This window comes from Peromyscus maniculatus, chromosome 8 (genome assembly GCF_049852395.1).
Source record: "Peromyscus maniculatus bairdii isolate BWxNUB_F1_BW_parent chromosome 8, HU_Pman_BW_mat_3.1, whole genome shotgun sequence".
Lineage (NCBI taxonomy): Eukaryota > Metazoa > Chordata > Mammalia > Rodentia > Cricetidae > Peromyscus > Peromyscus maniculatus.
This window is the reverse complement of record NC_134859.1, coordinates 95,171,605-95,186,817: the sequence shown is the minus strand read 5'-3', so window position 1 is coordinate 95,186,817 and position 15,213 is coordinate 95,171,605.

Sequence of the window (15,213 nt, the reverse complement as noted above, 5' to 3'; positions counted from 1 at the left end):
ACGTAAGTGACAGGAATAGAAGGAGAGACTAGGAGAGAGGAGTGGAGTGGACTGTTGGGCGGGGGAGAGCACCAAGGAGGATGACGAATCAGAACAAGCACAGTGGCACGGATGTATAAAATGCTGTAGCAGCTGGGCATGGTGGCACACGCCTTTCATCCCAGCACTCGGGAGCAGAGGCAGGTAGATCTCTTTGAGTTCTAGGCCAGCCCGGACTTCTGAGTGAGACCCTGGTTTTTGGTTTTGTTTGTTTGTTGTTTGTTTGTTTTTAAGCCATAACAACACCCATCATTTTGTAGCTAACTTTAAATTAACAACAAACAGCAACAACAACAACAAAAGGCCTTGCTGTGCAACCCAAACTGGTTTCAAACTCATCATCCTCCTGCCTCGGGCTCCTGAGTTCTGGGATTGCAGATGCGCACTGCCCTGCCTGGCTTTTTATCAAGTATGTTCTACCTGTGGCTGAAGAACATCTAGTGAGCCCAATGCATATGCTTGAGATATAGTGTTTACCCTGTAAGCAAGGCTGCCTTTCCACCTGGACTCTGGACCCCCCGGCAATCAGTTGATGTCCATCCCCAGGCTGCTCTGTCACATACACACACCAAAGAGCCCCTGCTTTAGAGCAGTCATAGAGCCGCTCCTGGAACCTGGGGCAGAGCTCCCCACCACCCGCTGCCTAAGGAATGTGATGGTTAACCTCGATTGCCAGTTTCATGGGATTTAGAACCACCATGGAAGCAAATCTCTGGCCATGTCTGTAGAGGATTGTCCAGATTATGTCAGTTAAAGTGGGAGGACCCACCCTAACCATGGGCATCCTCATCCCATGGGCTGGGGCCCTGGACTGAATCAAAAGGAGAAACTGAGCAGAGCACATCCATTCAGCGCTTTCTGACTTGTGACTGTGGCTGCAACATGACCTCTTGCTTCTGCCATTGTACGGTCTGCGTGACTGTGTCCCCAAGAACTGTAAGCCAAAAGAAACCCTTCCTCCCGTATCGTTGGCCAGGGTTCTCTAAAAACAGAACTGATAGAATGAATATGCTCATGTTAAAAGATTAATTAATTAGACTGGCTCACACAATGTGGTCCAGATTGCCAAACAATGGCTGTCTCAACTGGTGAGGTGGAGAACCTGGAAGCTGCCCAGCCCATGAGGCTGGATGTCTCTAGCTGTCTGGTGCTAGACCTGAAGGATTCCTGGAGAGCTGCTGGTCTTCAGCCTATGCCAGGAGCCCAAAGAAGTCGGTTCTGTAACAGCAAAGGAGGGCAACGGTGATCTGTCGTTGAAGCTGCCCGCTAGGGGGCCCAAAGCAGTTTCCTTCTTCCATGTTCTATCACCTGGGCTGCCAGCAGAGGGCGCCACCCACACTTAGAGTGGGTCTCCCTGCTTCTGATAATCGCATCAAGAAGCATCTCACAGGAATGCCCAGTTTTGCATTTGAGTTGGTTCCAGATCAGGTCAAGTTGACAACCAAGATTAGCCATCACACTCCCTCAAGTCACTTTCTTTGAGTGTTTTGTCACAGTGAAGGGGCAGGTAACAAACACAAGGAGTGCCTTTTGAACTAGGAGCTGAAGGAGCTGGAGGGATGGCTCAGCTGTTGAGAGCACTTATTGCTTTTGCAGAGACCCCAGGTTTGATTCCCAGCATCCACACAATGGCTCACAACTGTCACAGCAGATCCAGAGGATCCAATGCCCTCTTCTGACCTCTGTGTGCATGTGGTATACAAACATGCTGGCAAAACACTCCGGAGCATAAATTAAAATAAATCAATCTTAAAAAATTTAAATTGAGCTGAGGTACAGCTGCTGGGCTTTAACTTACACCACTAAACCACACTTTCTTTTCTTTTTTTAAAGCATACAGCACCACCTATTCCCAGTCCGTCTCCCATCCAAGTACTAACCAGGCCTGACCCTGCTTAGCTTCCAAGGTCAGATGCATTCAGGAGGGTGTGGCTGTGAGGGAAGTAAAAGCTATCAAGTAAGAAGTGGGGAGCCAGGCAGATGCCGGTCAGAAGCGAGATCACTGGTGACCTCAGCACCCGGAAACTGGTCAGCTCTACCAGGATCGGTCACAGAGGAGGGACCATTAAGCCTTAGAAGGTGAACGGAAATTTAGATGAGTCGGGAAACCGAGACTCCCCAAGTGGGAGAGGAAAGACAGAGAACAACATTAGCTCAGTCTTCTCTTCTTTAGCAGGACCAGCAACTGCTTCACTTGACAATGAGAGTGGATGGTAAGATGAGGATGCGGGGCTGGAGGTAAAAGGCCCCTCCTCACCAGGAAGCAGGTGCCAGACCCCAGGTTAGGGTCACTGAATCCTAAGGGTGTGAGCCACATCCTTGGTGAGCACATGCTTCTAATAGTTCCAAACCTTACCCCAGGAGGCTGGCAACTGTCACTTCATCTCACGATAGGCAGAGTGGATGTGTAAGGTGGGGACAAAGAGGGACACTCTAGGCCAGGGTGGCCATGGCTAGGATGGACCTGTGGGTGCTCATGGGGCTGACACACAAAAATTTGTCCCAGAGCCTAGAGGCACCTAAATTGAGAAGTCATAGCAGGTTGAGAGCCAACACAGACCCAAGACTGCCCATCACAGACTGGCTAGCCATAAAGAAGAAAGCCCTGGCAGGGATGCTGCAGAGATGCTTCACCTGGTAAAGAGTTTAACATGCAAGCATCCAGAACCTACAGATTAAAAGGCAGGCCCGTGGGACACACTTATAATTCTAGCACTAGGGAGGCAGAGGCAGGAGGATTCCTGGGGCTTGCTGGCCAGCTGGTCTAACCCACTTAGCAAGCTCCAAACCAGTGAGAGCTCCTGACTCAAAAAAACAAGATAAACCTAAGCCTAAGGGGTGACAGTTAACATCTCTGCCTTCCTCCCCTACACACACACACACACACACACACACACACACACACACACACACCACATACACATTTGCTCGAAGGAAGCCACTGGCAGGGAGCAGTGATGGCTGTGGCTGGGCCATTCTGATGCATTCAGAGCTTTAAATCCGGCTGCCTCTGAAGCCGAGACCCCAGCCACCTCCCTATACTTCCACAATGAGCTCTGCAGCAGCTCCAACAAAGCAAATAAATCCCTTCAGCTTAGGCTCGATTGCACGCATCTGTCACATAGAACCAAAAAAAAAAAAAAAACCTCTGACTCAAATCCACTCACCTGAGTGGCTCGCTCCCCTGGGCGCCCCCAGGCCACACACATCGCTGAAGCCTCATAGGAAGAAAGTACAGTGACATGCTGCTGACAGAAACAAAAGCCTCCTCTACCTGGAGAACACAACAGCCTCCGGCTGTTTCCCTAACGGCAAACAGAATGGCGACCGCTGGCGTTGACTCTGTGTAGGTTACCGGCAGGGAAACTGAGGAACAGGGCAAGGGACTCACCCAAGTACCACGAAGATACTGAGAGAATCTGAACAACCCATCTTGCTTCAGAGACTGACCTTTGAACTATGTATAATTTGCTCCGGCATGCAGACTTTGTGGTGAAAAGTCTTTAGGAGAGGGAAAGCCCCAAGGATACCAACATTTTATCTCAGAAAATAAATGACAACTCTTAGCTTGGAAGGAGCCAACTAGCTTAATTAAACTTAATTCCCCCACCATGCCTGCTGCCTTGCCACGGCATCTAAAAAAGATAATGGCAAAAATGAAGTGAGTCTGGGCACAGAGCCTGGGAGTGAAGAACCCTCTGCTAAGTCCCTCGCTGGTGTGTGGAGAATGCCCTGGTACTGTCAGGGAGCAAAAGGAAGCCACGTGGGCTTCAAAGATGAGACCATAGAGAGGCAGCCCACCATCACTGAGGAACCAAATGAATGGGGCCTCCACAGTCACCGGCAGAACTGGGTCGGACCTCCGCAGACAGTCACTGGCAGAACTGGGTGGGACCTCCACAGTTATTCACCGGGGAAGTGAGGGAAGTCTTCCCACTTAGGTTTCAAGAAACAATAGCTCCTTACTTGGGTCATAGCTAAGAGCATGTTCAGTTACTAAGAAAGGAAATCACGACACCATTTGGTTCTTGTGTCTTTTACCTTTGGCATCTTAATAGAGAATGTACATATCTCTGGTGTGAGATCCATTCTGAGCCAGCTGCCTGGACAGTGGACAGTGTCTTAGTTGGGGTTTTTATTGCTGTGAAGAGACACCATGACCACGGCAACTCTTACAAATGAAAACATTTAATTGAGGCTGGCTTACAGTTTCAGGGGTTCAGTCCTTTATCATCATAATGGGGAACAGGGCAGTGTGCAGGCAGACATGGTGCCGGCTACATCTTGCAGGCAACAGGAAGTCAACTGATGGTCACACTGAGGGAAGCTTGAGAAAAAAGAGACCTCAAAGCCTGCCCCCACAGTGACACACTTCCTCCAACAAGGCCACATCTTCTAATAGTGCCACTCCCTTTGGGGACCATTTTCTTTCAAACCCCCACACCGTATTCTGCATCCAGAGGCCCTCAAAGCCAGTGGCTACCCTCTCACGTGACCCCTTCTGCATATCCCTGCCAACTGACTCTGCTCAAATACTACCAGGGACAAGACTCTCCTGGCCGAGGGAGTTATGTTCTGCTTGAAGACACTATAAAATGTGTCGCCCTTTATAATATCATTCTATCCATGGAGCTGGAAACCCTGTAGACACTGGGAAGGAGGGTGGGAGGGAGAGAATGAATATCTAGGGTGAGAACCCAAGCAGAGGGGCTCTTGGGGTTTAAGATTGCTGACGCTCTTCTCCACACTCTAACACCTAGTGTTGTCCTTAATGAAGTATGGCTACTGTTTATTAAGTAATTATCACATGCTAAACAGCTTAGCTATATTATACCCAAGTTCACAACCCTATGAAATACACAATTATTAGCCCCATTTTACAGGTAAGGAGCCAGAGTAGGGCAACATTTAGTGACCTGCCCCAAATTCACCCTCTTTGCAAGTGGCATTGCTATTAGACTCAAAGCCCATGCTCTTGAACTACACACACACACACACACACACACACACACACACACACACACACACACACACACACACACCACGCTTCACAGGCTGAGATGACGCCATCTGGATCCCTCTTCACCAGCCTCTTCCTCTGCCTTACAAGAATCTCTGTGTTCACTGACCACAAGAGGACCAGGACAAGACAAGGTCATCCCTGGGTGTCTCTGCAGTGATGGCGGAGATGCTGTGTGCTGCTCAGAGGGAAGGACAGCCGTGTTCTGCGTGACATGGACTGTGGTCAGGCTTTCTGCCCCAGCAAGCGCTGCTGCTGCTGCTGAAGATGGAGGGTCAGGAGACAGGTGCTGCTGCCAGATTCCACCCCAAGCTACTGCACGGCTTTCTCCCTGGAGGAGGGAGACTCCTGAGACCAAGTTCTTGATGTAATCAGCACAAAGCAGAAAGGAAGCCAACATCTGTGTTCTGTACTCAGAGATGAAAAGATGTTCTTCTCTCTCTCCCTCTCATACACACACTTCCCTCATACACACACACTCATATGCACACTCCCACACACATCTCTCATCCACACCATACTTCTCTCTCTTACACACACTCACAAACACACTCCTCTCATACACACACACTTATACACACCATCACTCACACACACACCTCATACACACACACTCTCTCACACATACAAACACACCACACACACACACACACACACACACACCATACACCTACACCTTCTCTACTTTCCTCTCTAGCTGCTTTGAGATGTTAGGCCAAGCAAGGCTGGCTTTCAAAGCAGCCAGACTCCAGATCAGTGATAACATCAAAGAAATAGATTCCTTTCATATGCTTGTCTACTTATGTATAAGCCCAGAATAATGATTTGTTTTCTCTGAAATGACTAGAGCTTCACTTTTTCCCTTTCATGTGTGCAGAAGGTGAAGCCATGAGCAGTTTGCATGTTCTGATCAGACTGAGGCCCATGACAACCCAGCATGCTGTTCATTCTAGAAGACGCCCTCCTTTGCTCTCACGTGAGTTGGCCTCTGAAAACTTCAGTCATGTGGTGGCCTATCATGCCCGTGGGGGATAATAACCGAGCTTATTAGTGTGGTTGGGGGCGGGGGGGGGGGGGGCGCGGAGCTATGTCGACTCCATCTCTCCCTCCACACATCGCCCAGCCTGTCCTGTGTTTGGCACCTGTGCCCCAGTGAGATGTGTGTCTCCCGCGAAGACATGCGTCTAGCCTAGTGCACCATAGAGGGTAAACATTGGCCAAGTCAGTAGTTCTTCGGGTCAGCTGTAGAAATGCTCTGATGACCACATCTGGTTGGAAAGTGGAGGCGGGGCACCAGGAGTCCGAGACCATCTTCGACTATAGAGAGAGTTTGAAGCCAGCCTGGACTGCATGAGACACCGCCTCAGACAACAAACAAAGCCCTTGACGCGTGCTGCTCTGACCATCAAGAAACAGAAGCGGAGCTCTCACCCACTCTCCCTTCAATCTGGGCTAGCCTTGGCTTGCTTGGACCAATGCAATGAGACAAAAGTGGCATGTGATTTCCAAGCTGAAAACCTTTCTGCTTTGGAAATCCTGAGCCACAGTTGAAGTGACGACAGAGGTTGAATCCTGTGGCCTTAACTCTCGGGACCAGGCTGCTCCCTGACCCAGGTTACTCCACACTGTGAAAACAAAGGTTTTTCAGGTTGTGTTTTTTCCCAGGGAGACTTCATTTGACAACACACAGATAAACCCTACTAGAATCTCTTTTTGTTATGGACCCTGGTAGTGTTACTGGGATTTTCCTCAGTAACCCCCTCACTCCCCAGGCCTGTGAGCTCCACAGAAAGAATTTGGGAGAGAAACAGAGTGTGATATAGAAAATAGCCAGGGTTTATTGCAGAGGGTAGGTCAACATATCCTCAAGGGGTCAGAGTGGACAGTGACCAAAAGGACCATTGTGGAGCAGAACACTTCCATGTATGTGAGTAGACAATCACATGTGGATCGGCCTTTACATAGGCTTGATACTGCTAGTTTCTTGTTGGTTGTTTGTTTTTGTTTTTTGAGACAGGGTTTCTCTGTGTAGCTCTGGCAGTCCTGGAACTCACTCTGCAGACCAGTCTGACCTTGAACTCATAGAGATCTGCCTGCTTCTGCCTCCAGAGTGCTAGGATTAAAGGCATGTGCAACCTCCACCCCCTAGAGATACATTTCTTAAAGTATCTAGAACAGATAACCCCTGAGAGGCATTATCCTTTCTAGAAGATTGACAGGGCCATTTGGATTAACTCGTGGTTGGGGATAATGGTATATCTTGCAGCTGTGCAGTAGTCTTAAAGCTTTCTGGACAATTTCCAATATCATGCCTCTACCTAGGACCAGGGATAGAACTCAGACACTCATCGGAGTCCTACAGTTTCACTTCCTGGTTCCACAACTGTTGACATAAGTGAGGGGTCCAACCAATGACCTTCAAGCCTGTTAATATCTCACTTGCTACCAAACAACCCCTGATCAAGAGTTGAGATCCCAATATTATTTAGGAGATAGACAAGTCACTCTATCTACTTCCCAACGAAGCAAGGTCTCCACTGTTGCTGACTTTCAGGCCTTGGAGGATGATAAGGAAGGCCCAGATAGACAGAATTAGAATGCTACAGTACTATCCAAGGGTAGGTTAATGGTTAAGAAAAAGAGAAGCAGTTAAGAAGCAGTTAAGCATGCAAAGTTCTAAGACTGACAGGAGCGCCACTAAGTACAGCCTATTTCCACCACGAAAATCCGAGGTCCAGTTCTAAAGCAACACATCCCAGGGAATGGCGGTTCCTGACATGGCTTGGATCTGATTTTGCAGATCAGGGGAAACAGAAGACCTCAGCGGAATCATCAGGAATATACACAGAGCGTCTGTAGCGGTTTGAATGAAAAATGGCCCCCATAGACTCACGTGTTTGAATCTTCGTGTTTTTCCTTTGGTGGTGCAGTTTGGGAAGGTTATGAAATCTTCAGGAGACAGAGCCTTGCGAGAGGAAACGCATCACTGGGGGAGGAGGGTTTGTAGCCTCAGTCCACTTCCTGACATCCCCCCTCCCCCACCCCACCCCACTTCCTATATGGATAGGATGTAATGAAACAGTTCCTGATTCTGCTACCATGCCTTCCTGGTCAATATGCCCTCTCCCTCTAGAGCCACAAGCCAAAATAAACTTTCTGTTACTTTTAGTTGTGGTATTTTATCACAGCAATAGAAAAGTAACTGATACGGCATTTAACCCTGATCAAATGACAGCTTCTAATCCTACAGATATGATAAAAATGGAAGCTAGATGACCATGCCAACAGAGAATGCTTTGAGTTCACTAACAGATTAGCAGCATGACCTGGCAGTTTTATCTTGGATGTATAAAAAGGCAGAAACAGAAGGCTGCCTGGAAACCAATACAAACAGCAAAGGGTGGCTTTGAAATAAGACAGAAGGCAACAAACTATTTTTCCTCTCATCTGAATAGGTTTTTTTTTTTTTTTTTTTTAATTTTATTTTATTTTTTTTTGGTTTTTCGAGACAGGGTTTCTCTGTGTAGCTTTGCGCCTTTCCTGGAACTCACTTGGTAGTCCAGGCTGGCCTCGAACTTACAGAGATCCGCCTGGCTCTGCCTCCCAAGTGCTGGGATTAAAGGCGTGCGCCACCACCGCCCGGCTCTGAATAGGTTTTTAAGGTCACTTATTGTTAAGTTTCTCAAGGGTCTACAGGAGATGTTCCAATGGGAAGGTCTCCTTCCCAAGGTTTAACTCGGGAATGATGAACCACCCGGCAAATCTTGAGACCTTGATGGCTACCAGAGATGCTAAAGTATTGGGAAAAGGACTTTTCCAAAGAGGAAGCGATGCTTGGCCCTGAGGCCCTCCCCATAAATTGGAAACAGGTTTTGGTTCCAGATAGATTAGGCAGTTCCTCTAACCCATAATTTTGATAGCCTGATGGAATTCATTGGGACTAGAGACAAATTGGCTTAAAGATTGGGCTTCATTATCTGGAAGCAGATTTGAATACATTAAAAAAAACCTACGCCGGGCGGTGGTGGCGCACGCCTTTAATCCCAGCACTCGGGAGGCAGAGCCAGGCGGATCTCTGTGAGTTCGAGGCCAGCCTGGGCTACCAAGTGAGTTCCAGGAAAGGCGCAAAGCTACACAGAGAAACCCTGTCTCGAAAACACCAAAAAAAAAAAAAAAAAAAAAAAAAAAAAAAAAAAAAAAAAACCTACAACAACTATGCCCATAAAATGTCTCAAAGATGCTTAAGCCAAGAGCTCTGGATGAAGACCTAAGGATTACTGCAATATTGCTCCCTAAGTGAGACTCTGCTAGCAAAGTGTTCTCTCTCTCTCTCTCTCTCTCTCTCTCTCTCTCTCTCTCTCTCTCTCTCTCTCTCTCTCTGTGTGTGTGTGTGTGTATGTGTGTGTGTATGTGTGTGTATGTGTGTGTGTGTGTATATTGTATAACCATTTGTGCTAGTGTGTACATAGGCAGGTATACCAGTGTATGCATATATGGAAGCCACAGGTCAATGTTGGGTGCTTTATTCTTTGAGACAAGATCTCTCACTGAACTTGGTGCTCACTAATTTGCTAGATTGACTGGTCAGTGAGCCTCAGGGTTCCTCTTGCTCCCACCTCCTAGCAGGGGGATTACCAGATTACATCACCCTGCCTGGCTTTTTATGTCAGTCCTGGAGATGCGAACTCAGGTCCTCAAGCTGACACAGTGAACACTTAGACATCTCGCCAGTCCCATGGTAGAGTTTCTCAATGGAAAATCCTGGGCTCCGATTAGCTCATTCCATCTTTCCAGAGCACTGAGGTCTGCAAGAAAAATGAAGATAATATCTAATGCCCAGAGACTTAGCTAGAGAATGAGGGGTCTGGGAAATTAAGGAAAGACCATTACCACTTTGCAGTGATCTCAGGAGGACCAACTGAGCAATAATTTTAATGGCCAGCACTGAGGTAGGATTGGGTGAATGGCAAGGACTTAAAAGTCTGTAACAGAAGAATTTACTGGCTGGGGTCTAAGCCTCACTCCAGCTTTAGGCCTGAGAAAATATTGTTTATGGTTAGAAAAAGCATGAGAGTCTTTTAATGTGAGCATGGTCACTGTGGCTGTGATCTGGTCTAGCTATCTGACATACCAGGAGTCCATCCTTGGGGGTTAGTGGAGAGACTTATAAAGACAGAATCGTTGTTTGTCCTTTTAGAACAGGTGGCTGTGGCCAGATTTAGTTGACGGTGAAGATAATTTGGGTCCCCATTTTTGTCATTTACCTGATAAAGGGAGGTCACTTCCAGGCAGACGATACTGGATATGTATAGACAGTAAAATGTCCAAGCCTGGGAAGACAGCTCAGTCAGTAAAATGCTTGCCACGTGTGACGGTTTGAACGCAGAATGTCCCCTGTAGGCTCATGTTGTTGAACACTTGGCCTCCAGTTGGAAGTGATGGTTAGGAAGGTTCTAGAGCCTTGAGGAGGTGGCACCTTACTGCAGGAAGTATGTCAGTGGAGGCAGGCTTTGAGAGTTCATGGTTTACCCCACTTCCTGGATCTAATCCTCTGGAATTGTAAGCTCAAATAAATCCCTTCCTTCCTTAAGTTGCTTTTGGTCATGGTATTTTGTCACAGAAAAAAAAAAAAAAAAGTGGCCGGGTGGTGGTGGCGCACGCCTTTAATCCCAGCACTCGGGAGGCAGAGCCAGGCGGATCTCTGTGAGTTCGAGGCCAGCCTGGTCTACAGAGTGAGTTCCAGGAAAGGCGCAAAGCTACACAGAGAAACCCTGTCTCGAAAAACCAAAAAAAAAAAAAAAGTAACAAATACACTATACAAGTATGAGGACCTGAGTTCAGTCACCAGCACTCATAAAAAATGTGGGTGTGGTGACACACACCTGTAGCTGGAAGTGTTCCTGTGTCCCACTTGGTCCTACAGCCTCTCAGACCCAAGTAAACACACAGAGGCTTATATCAATTATGAACTGGATGGCCTATGGCTCAAGCTTCTTGCTAGATAGCTCTTATATCTTAAATTAACCCATCTCTATTAATCTATAAGTTGCCATGTGGCCATGGCTTGCTGGTATTTTCACATCTTGCTTCTCCTGCCAGCAGCTCACAGCAGCTCCTTCTTCCCCTTTCTCCTCCCTCTCTCTTGGATTTTCCCACCTGGCTCCATCCTGCCCTGCCATAGGCCAATGCAGCTTTATTTATCAACCAATCAGAGCAACATACATTCACAGCATACAGAAAGACATCCCATAGCACTTCCCCATTTTCTGTCTAATCAAAAAGGAAGGTTTTAACTTTAACCTAATAAAATTACATATAACAAAACAGTTATCAAGCAAGAATTAAAGTTACAATATCTAGTCTATTTATATTTGACAAATTTAAAGAAAATATTCTGTCTATCCTATATTTGTAAGTCTAAAGTTTCATGTCTAATTTCTCTTTTATCATAACCAAGGAAAATTATAATTATAACTATCTAGTCTTCAACTACATCAAAGACCTCAGAAGGATATAACATTACCTAAGTAAACAGGAAATGCATTGTAAACAACTTCCAAAATTCTGGAAATGACAGAGACAGCTGCCTGCCTGGACAGTCATCCAAAGTTCCTTTAACATTGGGGCATCCATCTTCAGCCAATAGACCTAGAGTTTTTCAGTCACTTCTCCCTGTGTCCTGCAGAATGTCTTGCAGTTTCCTCTACAAAGCAGGAACCTGAAGGACCATCTTGCCTTGTTTGGGAAAAATTTAGTGGTCATTTTTCCATGCATCCTGAATGTCCAGTCTATACAACATTTTGTCAGTCAGTCCAGGCAAGAACAGTTTCTTGCCCAAATGGCCAGTTTTTCCAAGAAGAAGATAAACTCCATATAGAGTGTCTTTGATGCCCATCCTCCTCTCTGAAGTAAATCAGTGATGCCAGGAGCAGATATGTCTCATTGTCTAGGAAAGTCTAAGTTTTAAAAACATTTTAGGGGCTGGAGAGATGGCTCAGAGGTTAAAAGCACTGACTGCTCTTCCGGAGGTCCTGAGTTCAGTTCCCAGCAACCACATGGTGGTTCACAACCATCTGTAATGAGATCTGGTGCCCTCTTCTGGCCTGCAGTCATACATGCTGTACACATAATAAATAAATCTTGAAAAAAAAATTTAAAAAGAAAACATTTTAAATGCCATATTCTGTAGGTCTTTGAAGAGTATGAAGATTATCTACCTAATTGAAATATATCTATGTATACCTAGATAAGTTAACTAACATGACTATAAGTTTGACTATCATAACTGTATTTCTTAATTATCCATTACAATTTAAATGAGTTACATAAACATAATACCTTAAACAAGAGTAGAAACATATATACAGTATACCAAAATTAACTTTAAATTCATAATAAACTAAAATCTACAGCAATGTAAAACATTTTAAACAAGTTGTTGCTCTTTAAAAGTAGGTTCAATAATCTACCTTTTTATCATATCATATCTATATTATATATTATCCCCTTTGTTTCTTTACAAAGAGATTGTATTTATAATTAACCCCCTTTAAATAAAGATAAACATTTATAAACAATATTTTAGGAATTTTGGCATAGCTTCTCATACTACTTCCTGCTGCATGAGGATGCTGGCAATCTTATGGAGATCCTGAGAAAATTAAGAATTATGGTCAAGTCCTGACTGGAATAGTTTGTGAGGCTGCACTGTCTGAATCAGTTGCCTTGAAGCCATTCTGGATGTTAGATTGTCTGGGCCATGGTGTCATTAGAAACTTTTCAGAGGGTCTTGGCTGATCAAATCATATTAGCCTGGAAGCAATCCACAGGTTCTCATCTTCTGTGGAAACAAAAGCAGAACCTCTTTTTCAAAGCAACGTATCCTTAGACACAAACTTTGAAATTAAGACACCTTTAAAATATACATATTGGTTTAGCTCAACAGCTTTTACAATCAAATGTTTTGCTGCAGTTAAAAATTCCAAAGACAAGCCGGGCGGTGGTGGCGCACGCCTTTAATCCCAGCACTCGGGAGGCAGAGGCAGGCGGATCTCTGTGAGTTCGAGGCCAGCCTGGGCTACAGAGTGAGTTCCAGGAAAGGCGCAAAGCTACACAGAGAAACCCTGTCTCGAAAAACCAAAAAAAAAAAAAAAAAAAAAAAAAAATTCCAAAGACAATACAATCCAGATTCTCTCTGTAATTTCCATCTTTACGTGGCTCTTTTTTTTGTATTATTCTTATTGTCTCTTTAGAGACTTTATTTTTTAAAACTATCTCCTTATATAACTGTCTATCCTCCTTTTCCTCTCTCTTCCAAGCCTATGTACATTTTTATATACACTATAAACAAACCATTTAGAGGTTTATTCCATCTGAATGTGTCTCATTGTGAATCTATAATCCTTTTCTGACAAGAAGAGATCTCAAACTGCTAAACTGCATGGCTAGGACCAACATGGCAGCCTTAGCTGCTGACTCTGTGCACCTACACTTACCAATACGGTGAAGGTGCACCTACCACCAATTCCAGGAAGCAGTGTGTCTATGTCTCCAAGAAGCAGCATGTAGCCCAGAAACCTGTTTTGTTTTGTTGTTGTTTTTGCTGGTGATGATGATGTTTTTTAGTACAAGTAAAAGCTAAATCTGCATGCAGTGCACTGCATGGCTTGGAGAAACCTCTGTGTACCTTGGCGGGAATCACCATGCTGGAGCTCAAGCCCACACACTGAGAACCCACCACAGTGTAGCTCACAGCTTGCCTGAGCGACACATTTAGGAAGCTGTTTTTAGATCCATTTTAAAATCTTTTTTTAAAGCTTTCTCAGGTTTTTGGTGGAAATTCTTGCTACCACATTGGGTGCCAATTGTAGCTGGAAGTTCTCCTGTGTCCTGACTGATCCTGCAGCCTCTCAGACCCAAGTAAACACACAGAGGCTTATATCAATTATGAACTGGATGGCCTATGGCTCATGCTTCTTATGAGATAGCTCTTATATCTTAAATTAACCCATTTCTATTAATCTATAAGTTGCCATGTGGCCATGGCTTGCTGATATTTTCACATCTTGCTTCTCCTGCCTGGAGCTCCCAGTGGCTCCTTCTTCCCCTTTCTCCTCCCACTGTCTCTCTTGGATTTTCCCACCTGGCTCCATCCTGCCCTGCCATAGGCCAATGCAGCTTTATTTATCAACCAATCAGAACAACAGATATTCATAGCATACAGAAAGACATCCCACAGCACACACCTATCCAAGCAGCACTGGAAATGTGGGGACAGGAAGGTCCCTGGAGTAGTCTGGTCAGCTAGTCTAGCTGAATTTGTAAGATCCAGGTTCAGTGAGAAACTCTGAAAAAGTTATAAGTTTTCAATAAAGAGCATAAAGGTCAAGTGAAATGTTTGGTCATGAAAACCCATTGACGCCCACAACAAAAGTCGAGACCAGTTGTCTGGAGCATGAGGTGACAACAGAGTAAGAGGCCACAGTATCAAGAGACTTTTACACTATAAGGTTTGCTCGAGGCTGTCACCACCATTGATTATTGATTCCAGGAACAAAATCCAGGGCTCCCATCCAGGGCATCCTGGGATCAGTAAGTCCTCTAGTGTCTGTCTTGCCATGTTTAGGGCAAGGAGACTTAGAAGGATGCTCACTCTCTTCCGGTGACCTGTCTTCCAACAGTCTGCTTCCTTTGGGTAAGATTACAATGAGAGATCTTAAGTAAGACTACAAGAAGTTCTGTATGCCTTTGTTCTCTCTCTCTCTCTCTCTCTCTCTCTCTCTCTCTCTCTCTCTCTCTCTCTCTCTCTCTCTCCCCTCTGTTCCTTCTCTAGATTCTGGTTATATAAAACAGAATTTTCCATACTGCTTTACTTAGGAGACTATCGTTGGGACTCCTGGGTCCCAGTGACAACTGTGGTCATTTTCTTCTGCTGTTGGGAGCAGACTTAGTAAGTAATCTAACCTAGTAGGATTTTGCCTACAAAGGAGGAAGAATCAATTGGAGTATACTTTTATATGTCCTCTTTATGGAACTCTAAAAGACAAATAAGTTTATCATGAGGTCACTGGTCGATGGTTCTTCTCATTTGGACTTTTCTCTCTAACATCTAATTTAACTTGTCTGACTACACTGGTTGTGTGGAAGCAAGTTAA